Here is a 15246-nt window from a genome sequence, read left to right as displayed (position 1 = left end):
GTGCAGCCGGGGAGGGCCGGGCCAGGGGAATGACCTGGAAACACTAAGCACTAAGACGCCAAAAGGCAGAAAAAGGCAAACGCAGCCAAGCCGGGGTGGGGGTGGAGGGTGGGGAGGTGGTAAGGAGGGTGGGGGGCTCCTGCTCTGCTGGGGCTTCCAAGGAACACTGTGCGCCTTCGCCCTCCCCGTCCCCCCCCCCCAACGTCCCTGCCTAGTATCACCCCAGCCAGCCCCGTTTCGGCAGAAGCCGGCCTTGTCTCTGGGTGATCCCGGGCCTGGGGGACGAAGGACCTGGATGCAAGGGACCAGATGGAGCAGATCCGCAGAGGCAAGGGCTGAACGTCCCAATCTTTTTATGGGAGATCCTTAGGCAGTGACAAGTTCCAAGCACTCATGTAAAACACGTCTGGCCTTGGGGTGGGCATTTGATCTAGTGGTGCTCTCTGCACCCCACAGAGAGTACCTGGGTTCAAGTTCGGGCTCTGCTCCCGCTAACGCAGACCCTGGGAGGCAAAAGTGATGGCGCAGGCCGGCGCCGTGGCTCAATAGGCTAATCCTCCACCTTGCGGCGCCGGCACACCGGGTTCTAGTCCCGGTCGGGGCACCGGATTCTGTCCCGGTTGCCCCTCTTCCAGGCCAGCTCTCTGCTGTGGCCAGGGAGTGCAGTGGAGGATGGCCCAGGTGCTTGGGCCCTGCACCCCATGGGAGACCAGGAGAAGCACCTGGCTCCTGGCTCCTGCCATCGGATCAGCGCGGTGCGCCGGCTGCAGAGGCGGCCATTGGAGGGTGAACCAACGGCAAAAGGAAGACCTTTCTCTCTGTCTCTCTCTCTCACTGTCCACTCTGCCTGTCTTAAAAAAAAAAAAAAAAAAGTGATGGCGCAGGAGACTGAGTCTTTTCCCACGTGGGAAATCTGGATGAGATTCTCAGCTCCTAGCTTTGACCTGGCCCAGGTATTTGGGGAGAGAAGCAGTGGATGGGAGATCTTGCTGTCTGTTGCTCTGTTTCTTAAAAACCGTTAGAGGGTGCCGGTGCTGTGGAGGAGTAGGCTTGGCCTCCCATGTGGGTGCGGGTTGGAGTCCCGGCTGCTCCACTTCCAATCCAGCTCCCTGCTGTGGCCTGGGAAAGCAGTGGAGGATGGCCCAAGTCCTTGGGCCCCTGCACCCGTGTGGGAGACCCAGAAGAAGCTCCTGGCTCCTGGCTTTGGATTGACCCAGCTCTGGTTGTTACAGCCATCTGGGGACTGAACCAGTAGATGGAAGACCTCTGTCTCTCCCTCTCACTCTCTGTAGCTCTGCCTCTCAAACAAATAAATAAATGTTTTTTAAAATTAGTCTATGCACTGCTCATAGACTCCAAATATAAATAAATGATAAGGAAATGGAAATGTTAATGACCCCAATTTGATCAAAACCTGCTGCATACCCTATATATGTGCTGCCCCCCATAAATGTGTTCAATTATTCTGTGTTGCTGATGTCTCTCATGGTCTGCATTAGAAGAGCTGGAGTCAGGAGCTGGAACCTGGCATTGAACTCAGGCACTCTGATATGGAACGGGGGCATTTTAATCAGTGTCTTAACATTTTATTTTTTAAAAGATTTATTTATTTATTTGAAAGGCAGAGTTACAGAGAGAGAGGAGAGAGACAGAGATCTTCCATCCACTGGTTCACTCTTCAAATGGGCTGGTTCAAAGCCAGGAGCCAGGAGCTTCTTCTGGGTCTCCCACGCAGGTGCATGGGCTCAAAGACTTGGGCCACCGTCCACTGCTTTCCCAGGCCATAGCAGAGAGCTGGATCAGAAGTGGAGCAGCCAGGACTTGAACTGGCGCCCATATGAGATGCCGGCACTGCAGGCGGAGGCTTTATCCACTGTGCCACAGCACCACTCCCTCCACCTCCCCCCATGACTTTTGGATCTTTCCCAAGATCAGGGTAAAGTTTAAAAAAAATCAGCTTTATTGAGGAACAGTTTTCAGTGATGCCCAGGGCAGCTTTGATTCCTGTCTCTTCCTTTAACAAGTGAGGTTCCACCGTGGAGGAAACACAGCAGCAACCAGAGACAAAGAAGAGGAGGACTCCCTTCCCTACCCCCCCCCACACAAATCTTGGAAAGTGGCTGCTCACTGTTAGGGAGGTTGTCTAGGGAGGGAAGACGTCCTAAGCTCTGCTTCTGTAACTCCAGTCATAAATCTGTCCTAAGAAATCTGCCTCTTTTACAAACACACCGGGCCCACCGGCCATTGGAAGTGTGGTCCTAGGTCACGTAGGCTGTAATGTACACCCATCAATGCCATGATGGCTAAGGTGTGATGCTGATGAACCTATACATATTGTAGGAAACTCGGGATGGTGGCTCGGGTCTCAGGAATTGATTCCAGCTGAGCCCCTGGCGTTCCTAAACCGCTTGGCTCCTCCGCTGTCTCTGGTGCCTGTTTGAATGAAGGGACTTTTCCCACCCCAGGTTTCTGTAACATCACATCTTTTCTTTCATTTTTTAAAAAGATTTATTTATTTACTTGAAAGTCAGAGTTACACAGAGAAAGGAGAGCCAGAGAGAGAGAGAGAGAGAGAGAGAGAGAGAGAGGTCTTCCACCCGCTGGTTCACTCCCCAGATGGCCACAACAGCCCGAGCTGCGCCAATCCAAAGCCAGGAGCCAGGAGCTTCTTTCTGTTTTCCCACTTGGGTGCAGGGGCCCAAGCACTTGGCCCATCTTCTACTGCTTTCCCAGGCCACAGCAGGGAGCTGGATTGGAAGTGGAGCAGCCGGGACTTGAACCAGTGCCCATATGGGATGCTGGCACTGCAGGCAGCAGCTTTACCCGCTACACCACAGTGCAGGGCCCCCAAAAACATTATTTATTTGGAAGGCAGAGGGACAGAGAGAGAGAGAGAGAGATTTTCCATCTCTTGATTCACTCCCCAGATGGCCACAACGGCCGTGGCTGAGCCAGGACATAGCCAGGAGCTAGGAACTCCATCTGGGTCTTCCACGTGCATAGCAGAAACCCAAATCCTGGGGCCATCTTCTGTTGCTTTCCCTCGCGCATTAGCAGGAACTGGGATTGGATAGGGGCCCCAAGTGGTGGCTTAACCCTGTGCGCCGCAATGCCTGCCCCCTCCATGTCTTTTCACGTGCTTAAACGAGGGGAGATTTTCCGTGTCCTGCTTGGTGTCTCAGCATAGAGTCCCCGTGTGTGCAGGTTGGCAGTATTCTCTCCGCATCTTCAATAAAGCCCTGGCCACTTGGCTCTTGTTTGGCTTTAAGCCATAGACGGCACGGGCTTGGTTCATTGCCCCGTGGGTGCTCACCGCCTTCCTCTTAGACGTTCCCATTCTAAGGAGGAAGAAGCAGAGGAGGCCCCGCTGTGCCAGAGGCAGGGCTGGGTTTCCACCCTAGCTGGCTCGAGCCCGCAGCCCGTACCCGCCAGGGCTGCCTCATTCCCAGCGCTGGGTGGGAGTCAGATCAGAGGACCCGAGTGCTGGCTCTGCCCCCACCGGTTGCTGCACAACACTGAGCAAACCCTTCCCCTCTCTGAGTCTGTGCAGTGAACGGCTGGACTTGCCAACTCCATGGCTCCGGTCCCGCACAGGCAGGGAGTAACCCAAGACTCCGCAGCCCACCCTCTTCCGTGCTCAGAGAACAGTAAAGCTCCTGCTCCTGGAACACAGACAGGCGCTGGGGCTTCTGGATGCGTCCATCCCGGCCTCGGTGCTGGGGCGGGGCGGGGGCGGGGGAGGGGGAGAGGCGGCCGCGGTCCAAGCTTCTCCCACATATGTGGGGCAGGCCTGCCTCCTCAAGGGCTTTCCTTGTCCCGGGCAGGAATTACCACGGCAGGTGGAAGTAGTTATCCCCGCGCAGGGGAACGGGGCACCGGAACTTGCTCGGAGGCCCTGCAAGATGATGAGAATGGAAACCAGACCTCACGGGGCTTCTGGGGGAGAGGGAACTTGAGCCCCCGTTTAGTTTCAGAAACTGGCACGTCCACGTGAAGGGAGCGGGGACGTGGGGCCTGCACAGCCTAGGGACTTGCCCAAGGTCACACACGTTTTCAGAGTCCGACACAGGTCTTTGATTCCTACCATGATGCCCACCACCTCCCTGCACCCCCCCACCCCACCCTCACCCCATGTGGCAGGGAGGCCCTGCTGCTTTAGGGGAGGAAGTCTTGATGATGCTAATAGGATACATGTGCTGGGTCTCTATTATTTGCACATTGATGAAGGCCCTGGGCTGCAAGGACTCCCCGCCGTTCCACAGTGTGGTGGAATCTACACGGCCAGGACCCTCCTATAAAAGGAAAATTGCAGAGGTGTGGGTTTGGCCTGGGACTACCTTTTTCACCCGGAGCCTAGCCAGCATCTCCGTCCTGTGAAGCCCCTCTCAGCTGCCACGGCACATGCATTTTATTTCCCATGGCAAGCTTGGAGGCCCGCAGTGGCTCCCACGTGACGCCGCGCAGTGAGCCTGGTTCTGGCTGGGGTGCTGGCAACTGGGAGAGGCAGTGGGGTGGGGGGAGGACCGGCCCACATGCAGCTGAACGTGGTCTCATTGTCTCTGCCACCCTGGCCATTGCTAGCCACGCCCTGGGGGACCAGCCTCCGGGGAGAGGGTAGAGAAGCTGAGCGCCCAGGCAGTGGAGTCCACTGGGATGGGTCCCAGCTCTGCGCGCCAGCTGCCGGCCTTGAACAAGTGACTTCCTGCTCTTGTTCCTTAGCAAAGCACAGGGCAGTGGAGTGGATTCGAGGAGATCATCTGTGTAGACTGGGTACTGTGCCTTTAAAGGGACTCTGGCCTGTGGCGCCAGCACACCAGGTTCTAGTCCCGGTCGGGGCGCCAGATTCTGTCCCGGTTGCCCCTCTTCCAGGCCAGCTCTCTGCTGTGGCCAGGGAGTGCAGTGGAGGATGGCCCAAGTGCTTGGGCCCTGCACCCCATGGGAGACCAGGAGAAGCACCTGGCTCCTGCCATCGGATCAGTGTGGTGCGCTAGCCACAGCGGCCATTGGAGGGTGAACCAACGGCAAAGGAAGACCTTTCTCTCTGTCTCTCTCTCTCACTGTCCACTCTGCCTGTCAAAAATAAATAAATAAATAAATAAATAGAGAGACTCTGTAAGGGGTAGTGGAGATGCTTACGAAGCGCGTTCCGTGGGACGCAGGGTCGCGTGTTCTAAGAGGCGCCACTGGAAACAGAGAAGATGCATTGCCCGTGAAACCACGGCTCCGGCTTTCCTGTTGTCACCAAGACCTCTGACGGAGCTGTCACACGTCTGCAGGCGTCAGAGTGTGGTAGGGTATCCCTTTTCTAGAAAAATGTAAGCAAGAATGAATTCGCTTCCGAAGGGCACAATCACCTTTGACTCAGAATCACGAAGAACCATGCTCTCCAGGTAACGACGCCCTCAGGCTGTCGACAAGGCAGGCCATAGGCCGCTTCTTCCTTTAATTAATGTTCACTTTACTTGAACAGCAGAGAGAGAGGGAGAGAGAGAGAGAGGAGCTTCCACCTGCTGGCTCATTCCCCAAATGCCTGCAACTGTCCTGGGGCTAGGCCAGGCCAAAGCCAGGAACCTGGAACTCAGTCCCGGTCTCCCATGTGAGTGATAGGGACCCAACTACCTGAGCCAACTCCCGCTGCCTCCCAGGTGCACATCAGTGGGAAGCTGGGTTGGCAGCAGAGCCAAGACTCAAACATAACCACTCTGACATGTGATGCGGGTGTCCCAACTGTGTCTTCCTCTTCCTCTTCCTCTTCTTCTTTTTTTAAAGATTTGAAAGGTAGGAGCCAGAGCTGTGGCGTAGTAGGCTAAGCCTCTGTGTGGGACGCCGGCATCCCATATGGGCACCAGTTCATGTCCTGGCTGTTCCTGTTTCAATCCAGCTCTCTGCTATGGCCTAGGATAGCAGAAGATGGCCCAAGTCCTTGGGCCCCTGCACCCGTGTGGGAAACCCAGAAGAAGCTCCTGGATCCTGGCTTCGGATTGGTCCAGCTCTGGCTGTTCGAGCCACTTGGGGAGTAAACCAGCAGATGGAGGACATGTCTCTCTGTATCTACAGCTCAAATAAATAAAATAAAATCTAAAAAAAAATATATTTGAAAGGTAGACTTACATAGAGAGAGAGGGAGGGAGACACACACACACACACAGAGCTTCTGTCTGCTGGTTCACTCCCCAAATGACCACAATGGCCGCCCGTCCCCAAGCCCTGTTGGGCAGCCACCAGGCAAGCCAGATCCCACACCCGCTGTTTCATTCTAGTCCCAGGGCCATGGAAGGACCCAGCTTCTGGTCACAGGGCTGGTCAGCCTCCGGTGGCAACGTAGAAACCCACAGAGCTCATGGCTGCAGTCAGTGGCCGGGCTAGAGCGTGTGGCCAAGGGATCAGAAGAGTCTGATCAGCCGGGTCTGATGGGAGGGAGGGACATGGACCTCGTCCTGCAGCCTCTCTCCTCTTTGGCGGCTTCTTGGGCACAGTCTCCACTGTGAGTGTGGGATGTGGGCCCTCAGTCTCCGCCTGTGCTTCCACCCGGATAGGTTGAATGTGCCCTTGACGGAGACAGAGCCGATTCTTCTATTTGCACACTTACACGAAGAGTGTGTGGGAAAACGGAATTAAAAGGTGTGGCTTAGACTCAGGTCCTTGCATCTAAGCTAACACAAAAAGAAGGAACAGTGGCTGTGTTTGCGAGGGCAGCAGCCACGTGCAGCCCATACACTCCGTGCGTACCAAGGACAAAGCCGTTAAATTGTTTTTCTGGTTTTTTTTTTTTTAATGATTTATTTATTTATTTGACAGAGTTACAGAGAGAGAGAGGAAGAAAGAGACAGAAAAGAGATTTTCTATCTATTGGTTCACTCCCCAAATGGCCACAACAGCCAGGGCTGGGCCGATCCAAAGCTAGCAGCCAGGAGCTTCATCCGAGTCTCCCACACAGGTGCAGGAGCCCAAGGACTTAGACCATCCTCTACTGCTTTCCCAGGCCATTGACAAAGAGCTGGATGGGAAGTGGAGCAGCTGGGATTCGAACTGGCGCCCATATAGGATGCCGGCACTGCAGGTGGTGGCTTAGCCTGCTGTGCCACAGAGCTGGTCCCAAAGAAGTTCATTGTCTGCAGCATGGTGGAGGCTCAGCCATCGGGATGTTCCCAGAGCAAGTGTCTTGGGTGCCCAAGTGTTTCCCCTGCTGTGTGTGTGGCTGCATTGTGTGTGAGTCATGCCATGCAGGTGAGGCCAGGAGGAACTGATCTTGTGAGGTGGAGAAGCAGCCAGCACTGCCCCCCCACTTCCGGCAAAGCCCGGCTCCTAAAGAGGAGGAGCCTGGTCCCTAAGGACTGAAGAAAAACTACTCTGAGGCTGGCGCTGTGACACAGGGCAGTTAAGCCGCCACCCACAACACCCGCATCCCATAGGAGCACCACCAGTTCCAGAGCCGGCGGCTCCTCTTCTGATCCAGCTCCCTGCTAATGGCCTGGAGAAAGCAAGGGAAGATGGCCCAAGTGCTTGGACCTCTGCCACCACATGGGAGACCCAGATGGAGTTCTTGGCTAAGATTTATGTATTTATTTGAAAGTCAGAGCTGCAGAGAGAGAGAGAGAGAGAGAAAGATCTCATTTGCTGGTTCACTCCCCAAATGGCTTCAACAGCCAGGGTTGGGCTAGACTGAAGCCAGGAGCCAGGAGCCAGGAGCTTCTTCCCGGCCTCCCACATGGGTGGCAGGGGCCCAAGCACTTGGGTGAGTCGTGTGTGTGAGTCAACACCACCCGTCATGTGTGCGTCCCGGAGGGGAAGGCGGGGAGCCCCTTGGTCTGTGAAAATCGTCACGTTCAACCACAAACCCCACCCTGAGGTTGACCAGCTGATGAACTGCTTCCCACGCCCTCAGCCAGCGAAACCCAAAGCACTCTTAAAACAAAGCCGCCCTCAGACTGCCATGAAAGTCCTTCCCCCCCCGGGACTTCACAAATGAGGTCTGAAGCCCACCCGCTGGGTCCCCGCGGCTGCTGTATGGCGATGCAAAAACATGGAACCTGGGGTTCCGCCTCCCTCCCACGGGGCTCTGCACGTGGCAACTGAGCAAGGAGGGGCCTTGAGCTGTGGCTCTACCACTGCCCCCCCCCCCCGCCCCAGTGCATGACCCAGAACTGGCAGGGCTGAGGGTGGGGGCCTGCCTTACAACCCTGCCAGAGTAGAAGCCTACCATGGCGCGGCACAGCTGCCTCGGGCCGTGAGCTCTGCTGGCTTTGGCCACTGCCCCAAGCGGGGACCACCTCGTGGCCCAGGGCTTTTGGGGCCTTCATGGCTCAGCGGCTCCCTCCAGGTCATGCATCTCCCCCCTGCAGGGTCACAGGCTGTCAGATGTGACGACAGCATGGCAGGAAGCCCAGGCGTCATGTCTGGGCCGGCTCCTCCTCATGTGGCTCAAAGGCGTGGCAGCTACCCCCATGCAGAGGGACAGTGCCCTGTCCTGGGGTCCCTGGGGCTTACAGTGGGGAAGAGCACACATCCGCAGTGTGGATGCAGAAGGTGGATTGAAACCGGCAGGTGCCCCAGGTGCTGGGGTGCGTGGGAGGCTCCAGTGTGCCGATCGGTGGCCAGGTCACCAGCTGAGTCAGGGAGCCTCCCCCCACCCTGAGCACTGGGCTAGATCAGCACTTCCGGAACAGTCTTCCATGGAGAGGGAGCCCCACCAGCGGCTGCCAAGCCTGGGGAGCCACCAAGGACAGCGCGTCGAGGGGCCTGGGGCCTCGGGGTTTCCCACACATCCTTGGCTTTGGGGCGCCTTTCCTGTCGAAAAATGAACCATTTCACATCTCTGAAGTCAGGGCCGTGTCTAACGACTGATGGATCCTAGCATCTTTGAACTATGTTTTAACAATAACATGTAGGACAGCAACTAAACGCTGGACTGAGTAACTTATTATTTATTATTTGTGGGACCGGCGCTGTGGCGTAGCAGGTAAGGCTGCAGCCTGCGGCGCCGGCATCCCATATGGGCGCAGGTTCGAGTCTCGGCTGCCCTACTTCCAATCCAGCTCTCTGCTGTGGCCTGGGAGAGCAGTGGAAGATGGCCCAAGTCCTTGGGCCCCTGCACCCCCATGGGAGACCTGGAAGAAGCTCCTGGCTCCTGGCTTTGGGTCAGCTCAGCTCCAGCTGTTGCAGCCATTTAGGGAGTGAACCATCAGATGGAAGACCTCTCTCCTCTCTCTCTCTGTAACTCTACCTCTGAAATAGATAAAATCTTTAAAAAAAAAAAAAAAAGCAGAGCCCTAAGTGGGTGGAAGTGGGCTCAGGAGACAAGGGGATGCATGGACATCCCGGGATGGCTTGGGCAGCAGCGGGGAAGGCGTGGCAGGGGAGGGGTCAGCAGGTGTGGAAGCAGAGAGGAGCCAGGCCTTCAGCGAGGGGTTTATAAAGCAGCTTCGAGGGGCAGGGGGAGATGGAGCACATGACTTCTCCCAAGGGGTGGGCCATTTCCCATTCTGGCAGTCCTGAGCACCCTCATGTGGGAGAGACACTGCCTCCTCCCGCTGTCTGCACCCAGGACTCCACAGGGAGCCGGGAGAACGCAGGCGGTGCGGCCTCACCTTGGGACGGCTGTGTTCTGGGCTGACAAGTGTCTGATGGAGCTGAGGGGAGTAGGGAGTAGGGGAGAGAGAGAGATGTTCCACCTGCTGGTTCACTCCCCAAATGGTGGCAATGGCTGACCCTGGTCCAAGGCCAAAGCCAGAGGGCAGGAACTCCATCCCGGGTCCCAACCCAGGATGTACTTGGACTATCCTCTCCTGCTTTCCCCTTTCCTGGGGGCGTTAGTAGGGAGCTGGATCGGGATTTGAACCAGTGCTCCGGTATGTATGCTGTCATCGCAAGCAGCAGCTTACCCAGTGGCCCCGAAGCCGTGGTTTGTCTCGGTGACGTTCTCCGGGAGCAGAGCTGAGGCCCGTGCTTGCCTGTGTGGCCCACGTCGACACTGCCATCTGTGTGTTTGTCCTTGGCTTTAGAACACAGGCCCATCGACCTTCAGACCCGGGAACCCCAGGGCGCTGGAGCCCAGGTGCGTCCTTGTGGAGCTGGACGGTACGTGGCAGCCCTGAGACAGCGTGAAGCAGCCTAACAAGCTGCCAGGTGATCTGATGGGGCGAGAGAGAGAACACTGGTTTACCTCTCCAGTACCCAGAACAGCTGTGACTGGGCCAGGTGGAAGCCAGGAGCCAGGAACTCCATCCAGGTCTCCCACCTGGGTGGCAGGGACCCCAGGCCTTGAGCCATCGATGCTGCCTCCCAGGGTGTGCATTAACAGGAAGCTGGATTTGGAAGCGGAGCCAGACTCGAACCCAGGCACTCAGACTAGGCCAAATGCCAGCCCCTAGCTCTGCGTTCCTAAAGCCTCTGCCTTGCCTCTCACTGTGCGAGTTGCTGGCCTCACAGCCCCACCTCTAGCCTCTGAGGGTGCTTTGGCCCTGGGCCTAACACAGCATCGGCAGCCTTGGTATTCGAACCACCGCTCAGCAACCCCGGCCGGGCTGCCGTGGGCAGATGGCCCATCCTCATCTGCACCCCGACCCAAGGCTGCAGCCGCTCCCTGCTGTTCTTACCTTCTCCAGGGGCATTAGGCAGACCCCCACCCTCCAATCTGCCCTGAGAAGCAGAAATCCTAGAGCTCACGAAACCCACATGTGCACAAGGCCCCCTCCCAACCCCTCTGGCTAGGGCGGCCCAGAGGCTGGACCCAGCCGCTCTGACCTTCTTGGTCGATGCCACTAAGGAGAGGATTGTGTAATGCTTTGTCTGCTAGGATTGGAATCTGGGCCTGGCCCCAGGCTGAGCAGGACTCGGGCCTCCCCTCCCTGGCCCTGCTAGCTCCTTGCAGCCTTGCCCTGGCCAGCACCCTCCCCCCACCCCGCCCCAACCCACTGCATGCCCAAGGCTGTGGCAGGGGTGGGGGCTGGTGTGCAGAGACCCTGCCTCCGACGATCTTTCTCCACAAGCCCCGGCTCTATGAAACTTTGTCTTACACGCCTGGAAAAGCTGTTTATGTGGCCAGAGCAGAAAAGAACAGGCATTGCAGAGCCTGCCTGCCTGCCTGCAGGATGGAGTGACCGCCCAGGGCCTGGAAGCTGTTACCTCCATCTATGACTAAGGTCCTTTGGCCTCAAAGAGGCAGTTTTCTCTTTCGCCTTCCTTGGATGGCTCTTGCCATCTTCCCTGAGTCGGGCACCCTGGAGGGGCACAGGCCCCAGGTTTGAATCTCGGCTCCACCTCTTTGTAGCTGTGTGACCTTCTGCAGATGCTATACCTCTCTGAGCCAGTTTAAGATGAGGAGCAACCCTGCCCCCAAAAGAACAGCCTAGGGAGGACACTGAGGGTGTGGCGGTGCCCAGCCTCCAGGCTCTCGCCGGCCACCCCACCCCAAACCTAGCACCCACGAGGAGACAGCACTTTGAACAGTTCAGCCACTTAGACAAGAGACCAGTGGCTGAGATTCTAGGCTAAGTTGCCTTTTCCTGGTTCTTACTTGGGTGAGAATGATCAGGTGGGTTAACAGCACCAGGGACGAGACCCAGGCCTGGCTGAGCCCCCTCTGGGTTGCGTGGCCCCAGGCAACCCACCCTGCCTCTCTCTCCTTTTTCAGTCCCATCTATACAAGGCAGCTTTTCTCTCCAGCTCCGTGCTTTTACAAAATAGGTATGCCAATCAAATGGGTGGCAGCATTTATATGAGCAGGTGGCATTGTCAGCATAGCTCTGGCCCTTCCTGGTCTGCTTGGTGGTGGTTAAAAACCGAGACACGACTCCTCGGACCCCAGGGTCACTCCGGCGTGCTCCCTCCACTGCCCCGGAATTCCTCGGCTCTGTCCTCAACGGTGCTGTGTTTTTCCTTTCTCATCCAAGTGTAGCTTCCTGGAGAGCCTGACATGTGGGAGAGCCGCGAATGGTTCCAGGACCTGTAGGTGGTCCCTCCCCAGCGGGCTTGTAATCACTTCCTGGATTCCAAAGGCTCATTATGTGAAATCGAAGCTGGAAGCCCCAGCCCGGTCCCCTCTCCTCCCTGGGCTGTCAGCGGGTGCTGGAATTGTTTGGCGAGGTTGGGGGTGGGGAGAAGGAGAGAGGAGCGAGGCTGGGCGGTCCGGCTGCACTGTCCCTACCACACTTTCCTTGCAAATGCTGGCCCGCTGGAGTCTCTTTTGAGAGCCGTGGCCTTGACTGTGGGTGCACCTGCTGCCAGGTTGTCGGCCTCTGAGTTCCAAGGTTATTTGGGCTTAATGTTCCCCACTGGGGGACGGGGGCTAAGGGACCACATGGGGTGGGGGGTTGCTCATCGGGGAAGAACTATTTTCCAACTTGCTCGCAGCTTCATGATTGAAGCTGAACTTGGTCTAGACCGTTCTGTATTCAGGGGCTTCAGAGAGTTTTTGATGGCAAATGCTGCCCTGGAGGCGTGGCTCAGGTGGACCGAGGCCGGAGCCACCACCTCTCCTTCTGTTCTGTTGGGTTTGGGGTCAGCAACGCATCACTGTGCTTCCCCTGGCTCGCTAGGCTCTCAGGAGTAAGGAGGCGGCCGGGAAGACTGACTGAGCTGGGAGAGATTCTGGCTCTGCGCTCCCACTCCCTTCCTGGGGGCTGGCGCAAGTGGGCATCCAGATGGGAAAAGGCAGCCCCTGCCTGGGGTTGCACCAGGCCTCGGGCACAACGACCGGGTCTGGGCAGACTCTCTCGGTGCCTCCACGAGCCAGAACACAGGAGCCGGGGGTCAGGGGAAGGAAGGATCCCAATGAGGCTTCCTGGAGGAGGCGGCGGGGCTGTGCCTGCACCAAGCAGAGGATCTGCAGCGGGAACAGGGGAGGAGGCGGAGCAGTGGATGCCGGCCACGTCTGAGCAAACCCACGGAAACCTGGAATAAGCGAGATGTGTTCAGGGAACGATTCCTCCACTCTGCGGAGTCACCGTGTGGTCTCAGCCAAGCCGCTGGAAGAAGCTCCTGGCTCCTGGTTTTGGATCAGCTCAGCTCCGGCCGTTGAAGCCGTTTGGGAAGTGAACCCATGGATGGAAGACCTTTCTCTCTGCCTCTCCCTTTCTCTATCTGAAACTCTACCTCTCAAATAAATAAATAAAATATTTTTCAAAAACCAAAGCAGTGAACAAGACAGAGTCCCAGCCCTCACGCGGTAGGGAGGACAGTGAGCAATTACTGGGACAGGCAGCGCTAAATACCTCGGAGGCGAGGTGGGGGATGAACTGGGGAAGGGAGGGGGGAACGAGGAGGGGTAGAAGAGCCATCTGTTTGAGAGGCAGAAACAGAGACGGACACTCCCCAGACACCCGCAACAGCTGCAGCTGGCCCAGGCTGGAGCCAGGAGCCGCGAAATCCACCCAGGTCGCCCACACCAGCAGCAGGAACCCAAGCTCTGGAGCCGACCCTGCCGCCTCCCAGGGTCTGCATTAACGGGAATCTGGAGTCAGGAGCCAGGGCAGGGAATCCAACCCAGATGCTCCGATACAGGACAGGCATCTTAATCACTAGACTGATCACCCACCCCGAGGAGAGCAGTTTGAAATAGAACGGTCAGGGAAGATCTCACTGACACCATGGCCACCTGCAGAAGGTGACACAGGGAGCCGTGTGGCTGTCGGGGGCAGAGCTATCTCTGGACTGAAGGAACAGCAAGTGTCAAGGCCCTGGGGTGACCGCAAGCTCAGAGAGCCCAAGGCACAGCAAAGAGGACAGTACGGCTAGAATGCAGAGGCGCAGGTCTCCATGGAAACGGGTTCTCGAAGGACATAGAAAACCAGTCCTCTTTCTGCCCCGGGGAGTCCCATGGTGTAATCAGCACAGCTTGATTGAGCAGGATAGCAGGAAGCACTCCCGGGGCTGGCACGAGCCGCTGGCAGGGTGCCCGGGGCGTCCTGTGCACCTGGGGGCAGTGGCTGGCCGCGCCAGTCGGCTGCAGCAAGAACACGCTTCCCACTGCCCTCCCAAGAGCACCCCCTCCCACCCAGAGAGCTTTGCAGCTCTCTTTGGGGTGGATCAGCCTTCAGCCTAGCAGCAGTGTCCAGTGTCTAGTGCTGACACCAGGCTGATTTCTGGCCATCTCAGCTGGACCCTCTCACCCCAACCCTCACACACACGGCCTCTGCCCCTGGCCTGGGAGCTGGTTCCTTCCTGCACACGGTCCAGCCAGAGGCTCGCTCGCCGGTTGCTTAAGGGGAGGATGACACGGTGGAGCCTGCGAGTGGGAGTCATTTTGGCTTGGAAGTCACAGATGCCCAAGCCCGGGGCGGGGGCATATTTAGGGGACAGAGTTCATGGTAGGAAAGTAGGAGAGGAGGCAGAGGGAGATAAAGGCTACGGATGCCAGAGACCAGGCAGAGGGACTCTGAGCTGTGAGCCCTGCTAGGTCAGGGGTCCGGCGGGTGTGAGCAGGTGCAGAAGGAACAACTGTGTGGTGTCCAGGCTGACCGGGGCCCCAGAGAGCCCTCCCCATGCTCCCTGGGTCCCTCTTGATGCTGGTGCCGCCTTGTGGTCCCGTGTGCACAAGAACGGCCTGGATACGTCCCCAGGGTCCCAGGGACCCAGAGAGGCTGGGCCACTAGAGTGGGGGAGGGGAACAAGGCCAGGCACCTGGATGAAGAGGAGACAATGCAGGTGGCACTGGACCCCAGGTGGTTCACGGCCTGAGCTCGGTCCTCACCGTGACCCTGGAAGGCAGATAAGGATGCGGAGGCTGTGACGAGGTTATGTCACTGACCCTAGGTCCCAGGGCCGGAGGAAGCACAGCTGGGACTTGAACCCAGGCCGTCTGGCTCCACAACCTGTTCTCCTCACAGTTTCTTTCTTCACTCTTAGCATCTCCCTGGCACTGCCCTGGTCCTCCACAAACCTCCCCGGAATTTACACACAGTCTGACATACAACCAGGAGGGGAAACCCCAGATCGACCGCGATTAAATGTCTACCACTGGCCGGCGCCGTGGCTCACTAGGCTAATTCTCTGCCTTGCGGCGCCAGCACACCGGGTTCTAGTCCCGGTCGGGGCGCTGGATTCTGTCCCGGTTGCCCCTCTTCCAGGCCAGCTCTCTGCTGTGGCCCGGGAGTGCAGTGGAGGATGGCCCAAGTTCTTGGGCCCTGCACCCCATGGGAGACCAGGAGAAGCACCTGGCTCCTGTCATCGGATCAGCGCAGTGCACCGGCCGCAGCACACCGGCTGCGGTGGCCATTGGAGGGTGAACCAACGGCAAAGGAAGACCTT

At 57.6% G+C, this 15246-nt stretch overlaps 1 long non-coding RNA gene across 2 annotated transcripts; it reads right to left on the bottom strand.

The window, feature by feature from the left end:
- Window positions 1–2534: 2534 nt before the first annotated feature.
- LOC149123207 (uncharacterized) lies at window positions 2535–10150 on the bottom strand. Of its 2 annotated transcripts, none has more exons than XR_016218381.1 (3): window positions 9882–10146; window positions 5137–5305; window positions 2535–3338 (listed from the first exon to the last, which is right to left on the bottom strand). It is a non-coding gene; the product is annotated as an uncharacterized LOC149123207 (long non-coding RNA). The 2 variants fall into 2 exon arrangements; XR_016218382.1 differs by lacking the exon at window positions 2535–3338 and adding an exon at window positions 3365–3895 and having other exon boundaries at window positions 9882–10150.
- Between the last annotated feature and the right edge of the window lie 5096 nt (window positions 10151–15246).

Source organism: Oryctolagus cuniculus, chromosome 12, assembly GCF_051225735.1.
Source record: "Oryctolagus cuniculus isolate XC-2025 breed Fujian yellow rabbit chromosome 12, ASM5122573v1, whole genome shotgun sequence".
NCBI lineage: Eukaryota > Metazoa > Chordata > Mammalia > Lagomorpha > Leporidae > Oryctolagus > Oryctolagus cuniculus.
This window is presented reverse-complemented; position numbering and strand designations above follow the sequence as displayed.